The sequence below is a fragment of the Diplotaxodon limnothrissa genome, unplaced genomic scaffold (genome assembly GCF_057381915.1).
Source record: "Diplotaxodon limnothrissa isolate DT_005_m unplaced genomic scaffold, D_limnothrissa_male_GT1.1 unmapped_scaffold_1, whole genome shotgun sequence".
In the NCBI taxonomy this organism is placed as follows: Eukaryota; Metazoa; Chordata; class Actinopteri; order Cichliformes; family Cichlidae; genus Diplotaxodon; species Diplotaxodon limnothrissa.
In genome coordinates this window covers 975,400-986,776 of record NW_028188555.1, presented here as the reverse complement: position 1 = coordinate 986,776, position 11,377 = coordinate 975,400, and positions in this window count along the sequence as shown.

Below are 11,377 nucleotides of genomic sequence, written 5' to 3'. Positions count from 1 at the left end.
ATGTCTCTTAAAGCTCTCCATGACCTAGCTGCATCTTAACTCTCTGAGCTGCCACAGTCTTATAAACCCACCCGCTGTCTCAGGTCAGCTGATCAGCTGTTCCTGAATGTTCCCAGGACTGAGCGTAAACTTAGAGGACATCGTGCTTTTGCTGCAGCATCTCTGAAACTGTGACACGATCTGCCTTTAGAGATTAGACAGGCTTCTTCTCTGCCTGTTCTTAAATCACTCCTGAAAACTCATCTCTTCACCCTGACCTTTGACACCTTGTAAGATGTTGGTTTTTAGTTTGAGTTTTTTAGTTTATTTTTGCTGTTTTATCTTGTTTTGAAATATAGGGCTGTTTACATTTTTTATGTATTATGTGTTTTATTTTTTTACTGTTATGTTTTATTCTATTGTTCTTAACTCATTTACTGTACAGCACTTTGGTTTTGTCCTGGGTTTTTTAAAGTGCTTTCTCAATAAAGATGGATTGGATTGGACTGGAAGATAAACACTTTAGTTTGCAGTACTGTGGTGAGTTCACAGTAAAGCACTGTGTTGGACTGGCGCACAGTGATTGTGGCGTTCATGGTCAGTGTTAGGTTACCTCAAGTACAGTGGATTCATTTGCATTTAAGCTGATGATGCTTCGATTAAGTCATCAAATTTCACCTTTATATCAGCTCTATAAGCCAATTCTCAGGATACTGTTAGTGTAGGAAATGGAAAGACAACCAAGATATCTGTGAAACGTCTGCTTACATCTTGAATTCAGCTCCGGCGTATGTGGTAAGTTGTTAATGAGTGACTTTAATTGATTCTTTCTTCAGATGTGGCTATACACTCTACTGAGAATAAGCATACTGTCATGATATGAGTGGATCTTCAAAATAGACATCGAAATAGGTCATGGAGAAAATAAGTAGAAAAAGTAAAGATCTTATTAGGAATAATACTGTTTGGATAATTATAACCATCATAATCAACCAAATCATCTCAACATGTATTTGCTCAAAAATGTATTTATTACCACAAACACGTATTTAATTATCAACACAAGGAAAATCAACAGTTTCTAGAACTCCAACAGGGGCAGGACTTGGAGGTACTGGGATTTCAGGAGGCAGCAGAATGGTACACTGGTCAGTGTCATTATTATTGACCTGTGATGGTGGATGGCCTTGGAGGGAGCTGAGAGGTAACTCAGACCTCTTGTCTTCAGGACACGTAAAGCAAACATACTCCTTCTCAGCAGCTGGAGACTTAGAGACATCCCAACTCATCAGTCTCATGCGTTTGGGCATCAAATGTTCCTCTTCATCATTAACAGAAAAAGCAGTAGAATATCTGCGCTTTCTGCAGAGACCTACCTCTGCAGTGGGTGGAGGTCTCGGAGGCAGAGGAACATCGCTAGGACACATGAAAAACGTCACGTCATCATCCAGGGATGAACGATCGTTTTTCAAATCTGGATGCATGATCTTGTCTGTGTCCTTTGCATGAAAGCTGGCATCAGCAGGTGGAGGAACTGAAGAAACTGGTACATCAGAACTCATCAGCCTCATGCGTTTGGGCATCAAATGTTCCTCTTCATCATTAACAGAAAAAGCAGTAGAATATCTGCGCTTTCTGCAGAGACGTAACTCTGCAGTGGGTGGAGGTCTCGGAGGCAGAGGAACATCAGTAGGACACATGAAAAACATCACTTCATCATCCAGGGATGAACGATCGTTTTTCAAATCTGGATGAATGATCTTGTCTGTGTCCTTTGCATGAAAGCTGGCATCAGCAGGTGGAGGATTTGAAGAAACTGGTACATCAGAACTCATCAGCCTCATGCGTTTGGGCATCAAATGTTCCTCTTCATCCTCCACAGAAAAAGCAGTAGAATATCTGCGCTTTCTGCAGAGACCTACCTCTGCAGTGGGTGGAGGTCTCGGAGGCAGAGGAACATCAGTAGGACACATGAAAAATGTCACGTCATCATCCAGGGATGAACGATCGTTTTTCAAATCCTGATGCATGATCTTGTCTGTGTCCTTCGACTGAAAGCTGGCATCAGCAGGTGGTGGACTTAGGAGCTCACATGCAGGTGCACTGATAGGTCGGAACATGAAAGCGGGAACTTCATTGTCCAGAGCACAACGGTCTGCACTGGATGAGCGTGGGAGCTTCTCCTTTGCCTGTGGAGGAGGCAGACTTTGACTTTGTGTTGCAGAGGAACATTTAAGTCATCTGACGTTTTGCTCTGTTACATATTATTATTGTTGTTGTTGGATTTTTCTTTAAAAATTCACACGATTTAATGTTTAGAAACAGACACAGTGAAGGGTAACTTACCACAGCTCGAGCCATTTTAGGCGTCTGTCAAGGCAAAGACGCAGGATTTGGTTTCTCTGTGTAAGATTACAGGACAGTTGTCAGTTTCAGTTTCAAGTCAGTTGGATAAATTCATATCAAACTTCTCAAACTTTATCATTAAAGCATTGTTTAGGTGGACAAATATGAAAGATATGAAGATAAAAACAGTAACAGCTGGCAATCAAGGGAAAACAACCTTACGAAAAAGGTCTTAATCATTGTTGTTTTAAAGTAAATCTTTCAGTGCTTACTTCAGTGATTGTTTGAAGTCTCTGTGCTTGTTGTCAGTCGCAGATTTGTGTAAAATATTTGCAGTTTGTGAATAAAGTTTGCAGGAGCTCCATAGTTTGTCTGTTCAATACCAAAGTAATGAGGAGACTGAGTGCAGGTTTGGAATCCTCAGTGACAGAAGAATGCAGCAATGTTTGAATTTGAATTTGTTATTGTTTTATTAACAACAACTACCAGGATCATACCATAGCAACACAGTGATGCCCAATCAAATGTCAGGTACAAGGGATAGCCCACATACACATCCAACAGCACAGTAAAGCAATGGGCACCAATGCCACCAGTCAGGCCTTAAAAATACCTGAGTTATATAACAGCACACTGACAGTGTCTCATCCAAAAATATAAAATGTATAAATACAGTTAATATCATTTTTATTTAAATTTTATTTAATTCTCTTCATATAGTGCCAAACAGATGTCTCAAGTCGTCACTGTTACAACATAGATAAACATGAACATGAAATCCATTATTTAATTCTCTTCCATTCACTCCAGTTCAATTCAATAGCTATATAGATGGATAGACAGATACTGTATTATATACTATATTGATTCCAAATGGAGAATTAATGTGTTATATCACCAGGATAATGAATTCAAGTAGTACAATCTCCAATAAACAGACAACACAGTTCAAGTTCAAAGTGCAATATGTGCAGGATCCAGGCTTTATATTGTAAGATGCAAAATGTTTATATATACATAATATTGTTGAAAAAATAAAGAAAGTTAAAAATCAAAATAAGTTTATTGTCACTGTGGCTGATGTGATTGCAATATGAACCCGGAAGCAGACAAGGGAGAGATGGACCTGAATCTTAACAAAAAACAAACCATTTATTAGGTTGAAAAACACGAACACAAAACAAGGCCCAGCAAACAGGGGCGGAAACTAAAACTAAAACCTATCCTGGGAATAACTCGGTATGACTATGACAACTATGACAAGAAAAACATGAACATGAATCCGAGGAGGTGCATGCGAGAAACTCTGATGAAAAAACATGAACATGAACATGGACCTAAACAGAATCAGGAGATAACCTGAAACCCGGAATAACGTGAACGGAGGAAAACGCACCAACACTGCCCAGAGGAAGACAGCGGACTTAAATACACAGAAGAGAAAGGAGGGAAGTGGAAACACAGCTGACACAAATGAACCTGACACCACAGGGGAAGCAAAATGAAACACACTGAACATGGAAACACAACCCTTTCATAATAAAAGACGAAACAAGGAGAGACGTGGACGTGTGATGGGCTGAGTTGCCAAATGGCTGGTAGGCTTTTAGCTAGGCTTTAGCTTCAGCCAAGTGGAAGCTAAATTGGCTAGTCATTCATATGTAAATTAGGTTGTTACCTGAGAATTCTGGAGGGGAGTGGGGGTGTGTGAATGATTGCTGATTTCTAACTGCCAACTGCCTCTTTGTTTGTCTGGGGGGGAGCTGCTAAAAGCGGTGAACTTCCTTTTGTGTTCGTCTTGATGCATTCTCAATCATCCAGGAAAATAAATCTCCAAAAGTCACCAACTTGGAGTGGTTAGTTTCCTGAGCCACAAGGAAACTTGTGTTTCAGTTTGCCATCTTAGGGAGAAATCAACACACATGGGTGTATTCAGTGTTGGGACTAACGCGTTATTAAGTAACGCGTTACAGTAACTACGTTATTATTGTGGTAACGAGCACGGTAACTAGTTATTATGCTAAAATCAGGAACGCGTTAGTCGTTACTGGGATTTAGATAGGCTCGTTATTCGTTACTTCGTGTGGTGGCATCGCGGAGTTTCCACAGATTCAGTAACATTAGCAAGTGGTGGAGGCCAGCAGGTGGAGGAGGGAAAGGGACGCAGAAGGAAAAGAGACCCGAGGCGGCCGCCGGTCCAAGTGTGAACTGAACTTCAGGTAAGAAGTTATGACCTGCAGTCTCTCTGGGTCAGATATAAACCAAGTTTAGGTGGAGTTTATTTTTGTTATTCTGACTTTTTCCGTACTGCATACTAGCTAGCATGACAGAGTTTCTATACAGCTGGGTGGGTGCTATGAAGTTAATGATGTTGAACTTTATTTCGTTCATAAGTTATTAGAGTTGCCAACCGTCTCATCTGGTATTCAGAGAAAATATTACGCATTTCTTATTGAGGTGAAAAGGAACAGTTAGTCCCGTAATTCAGCTACAATGAAAAAGGCACAAAGCTGGATTTATTCTGTGTCTTTGCTGCACAGCTCCCTCTTCTTCTTTCATTCTCTCCCCCTCCCTCTCCCGTTTCTACTTCAATCATGAAAACTGATCAATGATCAGCTGATTGGCTCTCTTGTTTGTTTATCTCCCACTTTGCATCAGAAAGAGGAAACCAGCGGAGTTCACGTTAAACAACAGCAGCACGTTTAAGCTTGATCAGCTGTTGTTAGAATTTATTTAATATTAATTTCTAGTATCAGCTGATGTTTGCTGGAGCCACAGCTGTAAACCTGCTGGTCATGATGTCGGTTTGGTTATGTGGTGAGAGGGAAACATGAAGATGAAACCAGGAGATGTCCTTACTGGATCATCAGAGCTGAACAGGTGATGGAGAAACAGGTTTACCTTTTAGGTGACATGAATGAGTTGAAGGGAAGTTATGAACTGTTTCTGAGAGACAAATAACACCAGGATCCTTTTTTAGGTAGCTGACAGCTGGTAACTGTGCAGGTGCAGATCTAGCAAAGTGTTGCCAGGGGGGCATGTAGGGCATTAAAGGGGGGCACAAAGAAATACTTTTCTTTCTTATTCTCATTTAAAATGTCTAGCTTTTAATAAATAATTATCTGAGTCTTACAACAAACGATTGATAGATTGATGCATATACACCATCAAGACAGTGAGCATCACTGTCACAGCAGCATTTGTTTTCATTCAAAGCCTTTATGATTTTTCCTATAATGGTGGGCCGGTCTCTAGTCAAAATGCCCGGGCCAATTTTCTGTCCCAGTCCAGCCCTGTATGCAGCTCATCTGCAGTCTGGTGTTACCTACATCTTCCTATTCAGAAGGCAGAATTTCCGAGTTCTGAGTACAATCGAAAGCACCACGACTGCAGTTTTTGTGTTGGAAAAGGCGCACATGACGCTGTGACGTAGGCTAGAATCATGGCAGCAGTAAATGACGGTCCAGGCGTGGGATTTCTCTCATGGAAATATGCACATTATCTTTTCCTTTCTATTGGTAGGTGGCACAGTGCACTTGTGGCAGGTAAGCAAGCTAGAAGACTGGCAAAGTTATGGAAGCAACACATTAACAAGAGAATTCTGAGTAAAACCAAAGTTACTTTCCCTAGTAACTAGTTACTTTGAAAGTAACGAGTAACTTGAAGTAACTGAGTTACTTTTGAGAGAAGTAACTAGTAATGTAACTAAGTTACTATTTTAAAGTAACTTACCCAACACTGGGTGTATTTCCTTTGTTGCTGAGATTTATTGATAAAAACAGTACAAAAAAACCAACCATTTGTACACATATTTACAAATAATAATAAAAAGTGAGTGAGTACATTTCAACATTTTCAGCAATCACTCACAATCCTGGCACTGCCATGGTATCTGTAGTCTGCATTTACCACATGTGTATCTGTTGCAGTGAACACATCGCACAGTGGCATGATTGTTCTTGCATTTGTGTTTGACCTGACACATGGCTCTTTTTCCAGGGCTAGGTGTGGAGGGTTGTGTCCGAAGCAACTGTTCTTTTCTTGCCTTCTTCCCAGCTACATGAGAGTGAGCCAGCTCTCTTGCAAGCTCCACCAGGAAGTCCACCCGGTGCATGCTTGATACAGCACATCCTGCGGAGCTCCATAGGATAATTCTAAAAAATGCTTTAGTTCCTCACATTTTAATGCAACCCACTGAATTAAAGCTGAAACTACATCTGAGTTGTATCATTTCAAATTCATTGTTGTAATTTACAGAACCAAAGTTAGAGAAAGTTGTTTCTGTCCAAAGTCTTATAGACATAACCAGAGATGGGCAGTAACGCGTTACTGTAATCCGGTTACTTTTTTCGAGTAACGAGTAAAGTAAGGGATTACTATTGCAAAAACGGTAATTAGATTACCGTTACTTTCCCGTAGGAACGCTGCGTTACTGCGTTACTAAAACCGTGATTTTTTTTGCGAGAGTGTCTCATGACAGTGACGTAAGCAAGTGCAACGTTTGTGACAACAGCTGTGTGCAGATCAACAATGGATCATATATCGAGTGCGGGAGAGAGTATGAGCGTGCAGCGTTTAAAGCGTGGAAGTACTGACCTTACTTTGAGTTTGATTCCATAAAGAGTGACAAAAACATTAGCGTCCGTTGTGCGTGGGAAGAAAACTTCTTTTTACAGCAAAAAAACCCCTAAACTTCCAACAAGCACCGAGTAGCTACGACGTAATGGGAAATTCACAGAGCTGCCATATCCTTCCACTGACCGCTGCAGCACACCTGCACCAGGGTAAACCTCCGCCTACCCTGCTCCTGCTTTACAGGTGAAAATAGAGCAAAAGGACCGCTAGTCTTTGACTTTATTTATTTTCTGCTGTGTTTTACTTTCATCTATTTGAAAGACTGAGTGTAAACACACACACAAAAAAAATTATGTGCTGGAATGTGCAGAAAATAGGTTTAAATATTAAACAAATATCTTCCAATCAGAGAATGTTGCATATAATTACATTTTTGCTTGATGCATAAAGTTAAAAGATTAAAACAGATAAAACAAGTTTTAAAAAGAGACTTTTCCATTTGATTGCATTTTGTATGATGGATTATGTAGAAAAAGTAGAATTGGGCTGAGAGATCTATCGCTTTATCACCTATTCAGGTTGTAAATCGTGTTTTTAAAAAGTAACTAAGTAACTAAGTAATTAATTACTTTGAAAATAAGTAATCAGTAAAGTAACGGGATTACTTTTTGGGGGAAGTAATCAGTAATTACTTACTGATTACTTTTTTCAAGTAACTTGACCAACACTGGACATAACTGTATGATTTTCAATGATTTCAAGGACAGCTGAAGATAAAAAGTATTCAACAAGGAGAGACCAGGAATTAGTGACGTGCAGAGTTTGAATAAGAAGCTGTAATTAGACTGAATGCAAGACGAGAGTAAAGCCATGGCAACAGCAGGAAGTGGAGCAGGACCTGCGTGTGTCCATGAAGCTCGATGTTTTTGTGCACAGATCACATGCAGTCTGAAATGTTGTGCAGTCCAGACTGTATATTTTGCTGAGTGAAATACAAAAGCTTCCTTCATGGATGGAAAAGAAACTGTTTCAGTGTCAAATGAAACACTTTCTGTTGATTTCAACTCCCAGAACTGAGTTCAGCTGAGCTCCACGGTGCAACAATTAGACTCCACTATGTTTTCTCTGCTTTGTAACAGCAACAGGCTGTTTAGGGCAAGATTTGCTAAAAGGCTCAAAACAGCGCTTACAGACATGGTTCGTTTTTTGGGCCAATTACAAAAGTTCTGCTGTTTTCTAAACACAGGAGATGTGAGTTCAAATCTATAAAACACAAAAATAAGACATGCTTATTTGTATTAAATATCTGGATAATGACCTGTAGATGTTAAAAACACTAATAACACAGTTTGAATGTCCAGAATTGGGTCTTCATCAGGGTCACAAAAATCTTTGAGATTCTGTCTCTGACACACAATCCTGTCGCTGCGCTCGATTTGTAAACACTAACAGCTCTTTGACTCCAGAACCCAGTTTGTGTTGGTGCGAGGCATTAGTGGATCTCTCTCTTAGAGTAGAGTTAGAGTTACTACAGTTTCTTAGGAAACTGAAGAAGGCCCGTCTCCCTCCTCCAGATTCCCGTGCAAATGTCAGACAATTCAAAATCCTGTTTGACTTTATAAAGGAGACACAAATGTGCAAAAATCTTGACAGAGTGCCACAGTGTCACAGACAGTTGCACTGCCTTTGATGAGAAACACTGAGTGATAGTAAAACTAAACAATCACTGCAACACACTGATACAGGAGAAGTTGTGATTGTTCTTTTCATTTGTCCTGTTGTGTAGTTTGGCTGTAGTGTGCCCCCCACCCACCCCCCTTTCAAGAAGCCAGCTGTATGATCGTCCACATTAAGAGAAGGAGTTAAAAGTGGGAGTCAAAACCTCCAACTTAAAGTGGAACATTAATGTCACACAAATGCAGACACAGACTCAGTGCCATTTTTATATTGTTAGATTCAGAGATTTTATTGAAGTTCTCAGTTATATTAGGGACATACAGAATGCTTTCTAATGGAATAAGAGGAGAGAGTGAAGCAACTGTGCCACCCTAAGGACCATGGAGTGGGATTAATGATCAGTTGTGCTCATTTGATACCAACTAATGTGTGTTGGGTGCATTGTGAGCGCCGTCCCGGAGCGAACCAAACCCCAAGACTGGCAATTGGGACATTGAATGTCACCTCTCTGGTGGGGAAGGAGCCTGAGTTAGTGCGTGAGGTTGAGAGGAACCGGCTAGATATAGTCAGGCTCACCTCAACACACGGCTTGGGCTCTGGAACCAGCCTCCTGGAGAGGGGCTGGACTCTGACTCAGTCTGGAGTTGCCCCTGGTGAGAGGCGGCAGCCCTGGGTGGGTATCCTGGTGTCCCTTCAGCTTGCTGCCTGTATGTTGGGGTTTCTCCCAGTGGATGAGAGGGTTTGTTATCTGTGCCTCCGGGTTGGGGTTCAGAGTACCCAGCCTTCTTGGAGTCCCTGGGTGGGACACTGGAGGGTCCTACTGGGAGACTTAAATGCTCATGTGGGCAACAACAGTGAAACCTGGAGGGGTGTGATTGGGAGGAATGGACCCCAGGACCTGAACCCGAGTGGTGTTTTGTTATTGAACTTCTGTGCAAACCACAGCTTGGCCATAACGAACACCATGTTCGAACATAAGAGTGTCCATAAGTGCACGTGGCACCAGGACACTCTAGGCCACAGGTTGGTGATTTGTTGAGTCTTCTCAGTTTGTGCTAAATCATTGAGTTGATTCTCAGTACTGTTCATTAGAGTTCCTGACCTGTTCTTTCCTCTACCTAGATTTCCTGGACGCGTCCCTGACCCTGTGTGGATTGCCTGTTGCTGGATTGGCATGAGAGTGTAACGGTGTGAGGGTGAGTGGCTGAAGAGGAGTGAGCGTGCGAGCCTGGAAGAGGTGAGTGTAACACAGACGATGCGACGAGGAGCACAGGCAGACAGGAGGGGACACAGCTGGAACTAATGGGCATAACGAGACACAAACCTACAAAGTAAAACAGGAAACTCACAGGCTGTTTCACAATACCAACTTGGGGACACGAACAGAACACAGAGGAAAGACACAGGTAGGGACAATAGAAACACTAAACACACAACTCAAACCCTAAGAACAAATACAAAACAGCAGAAACTGGAAAATAATACCAACAAACTCAAAACACTGGGTCAATGACTCAGGACCACGACAGATCTGCCCTGTTTCACACTTAACACTTTGTGCCCACAGAAATTGGGCGCACCCACAGAAACGCAAAGCAGGAGATGAAGCATCGCTGAATATATGTCCAAACCAACTTCATTCTAAGCCAAAGACTAGAAAATATGGTGAAGCATATTTTACATGTAGTTGTTTTTTCCTGTGTAATAATATTCAACATTGCTATCAATACCTACCTCGGCACTTGTGCAGGTGAAACCAAAGGGAAGATAATCACACCGTGACGCCTCTGCCTTTGTAAATGGAGGGACAGTAACTGCATGTGTGTATGTAAGCGTGTAAAACCTGCAGATAGTCAGATTAACAGTATTTTGTCTCTATCTGCCATTCTGCAATTCATCTCATGTAAAAAAGAATGTGCGCACAGCGTGACGTGAAAAAAGGCACATATCTTTGACGTTGCGTGACCAACTCTGTATTCCTCGTCCACACGTAAACGCAAAAAAGGAGTTTTAAAAAATCTCAGTTTTCGGTGATTCGAAACGCCGTTTACATGTGGACGAAAGGTCCAAACACATAGAAACAGCTGCGTTTTCAAAAATCCCCGTGTAGATGTGGACGTAGCGTAAAAGAGTTAGTAGTTTATTTTCTTACTACCTGTAATTTATTGCAGATTATTTGTATTTGCTTAATTGTTTACTAAATGTTTGAGGTGTGAAATAAACCGCAATGGAGCAAAATATGGGCGTGTGTGGTTGGAGGTTGTGTTTGTGCGTGCGCGCGCGAGAGGGGGGCGCGAACATTTATCTTGTAAAACAAGAGGGGCCCAGCAAAAAAAAGTTTGGGAACCACTGCTTTAGGGTTTCCTGACCGCCATGCGCCAGGAGACGACACGCTCCAACCTGTCCAGGGGCTGGGCCTTGGACATGGTCACCCTTAGCAACGATGTCACCAAGATGATGAGGGAGGTCGTCTAAGCTCTGATGTTCTGATATTTTCCATTTTTCTTCAGCACCAAACATGTTTGTAGGTTTTTAGTCTGTTAAATTTATGAAAATCAAAATGTTTCCACCTCTTCTCTCTGCAAGTCTCTAATAATAATAATAATAATAATAATAATAGTAACATTAATGATCGTGTATGTGACCTCACACAGTAAAGCTGATGTGAGGATCATCACAGTTTTGGTGGTTGTATGAACTTAGAATGCATAAACTAATAATTTGTTTTAATTAAAAAACTTTCCCTCTGTCATTTCCTGAGTGTTTCAAAATAAAAGTCCTCTCTTTCATGTTTTGAATG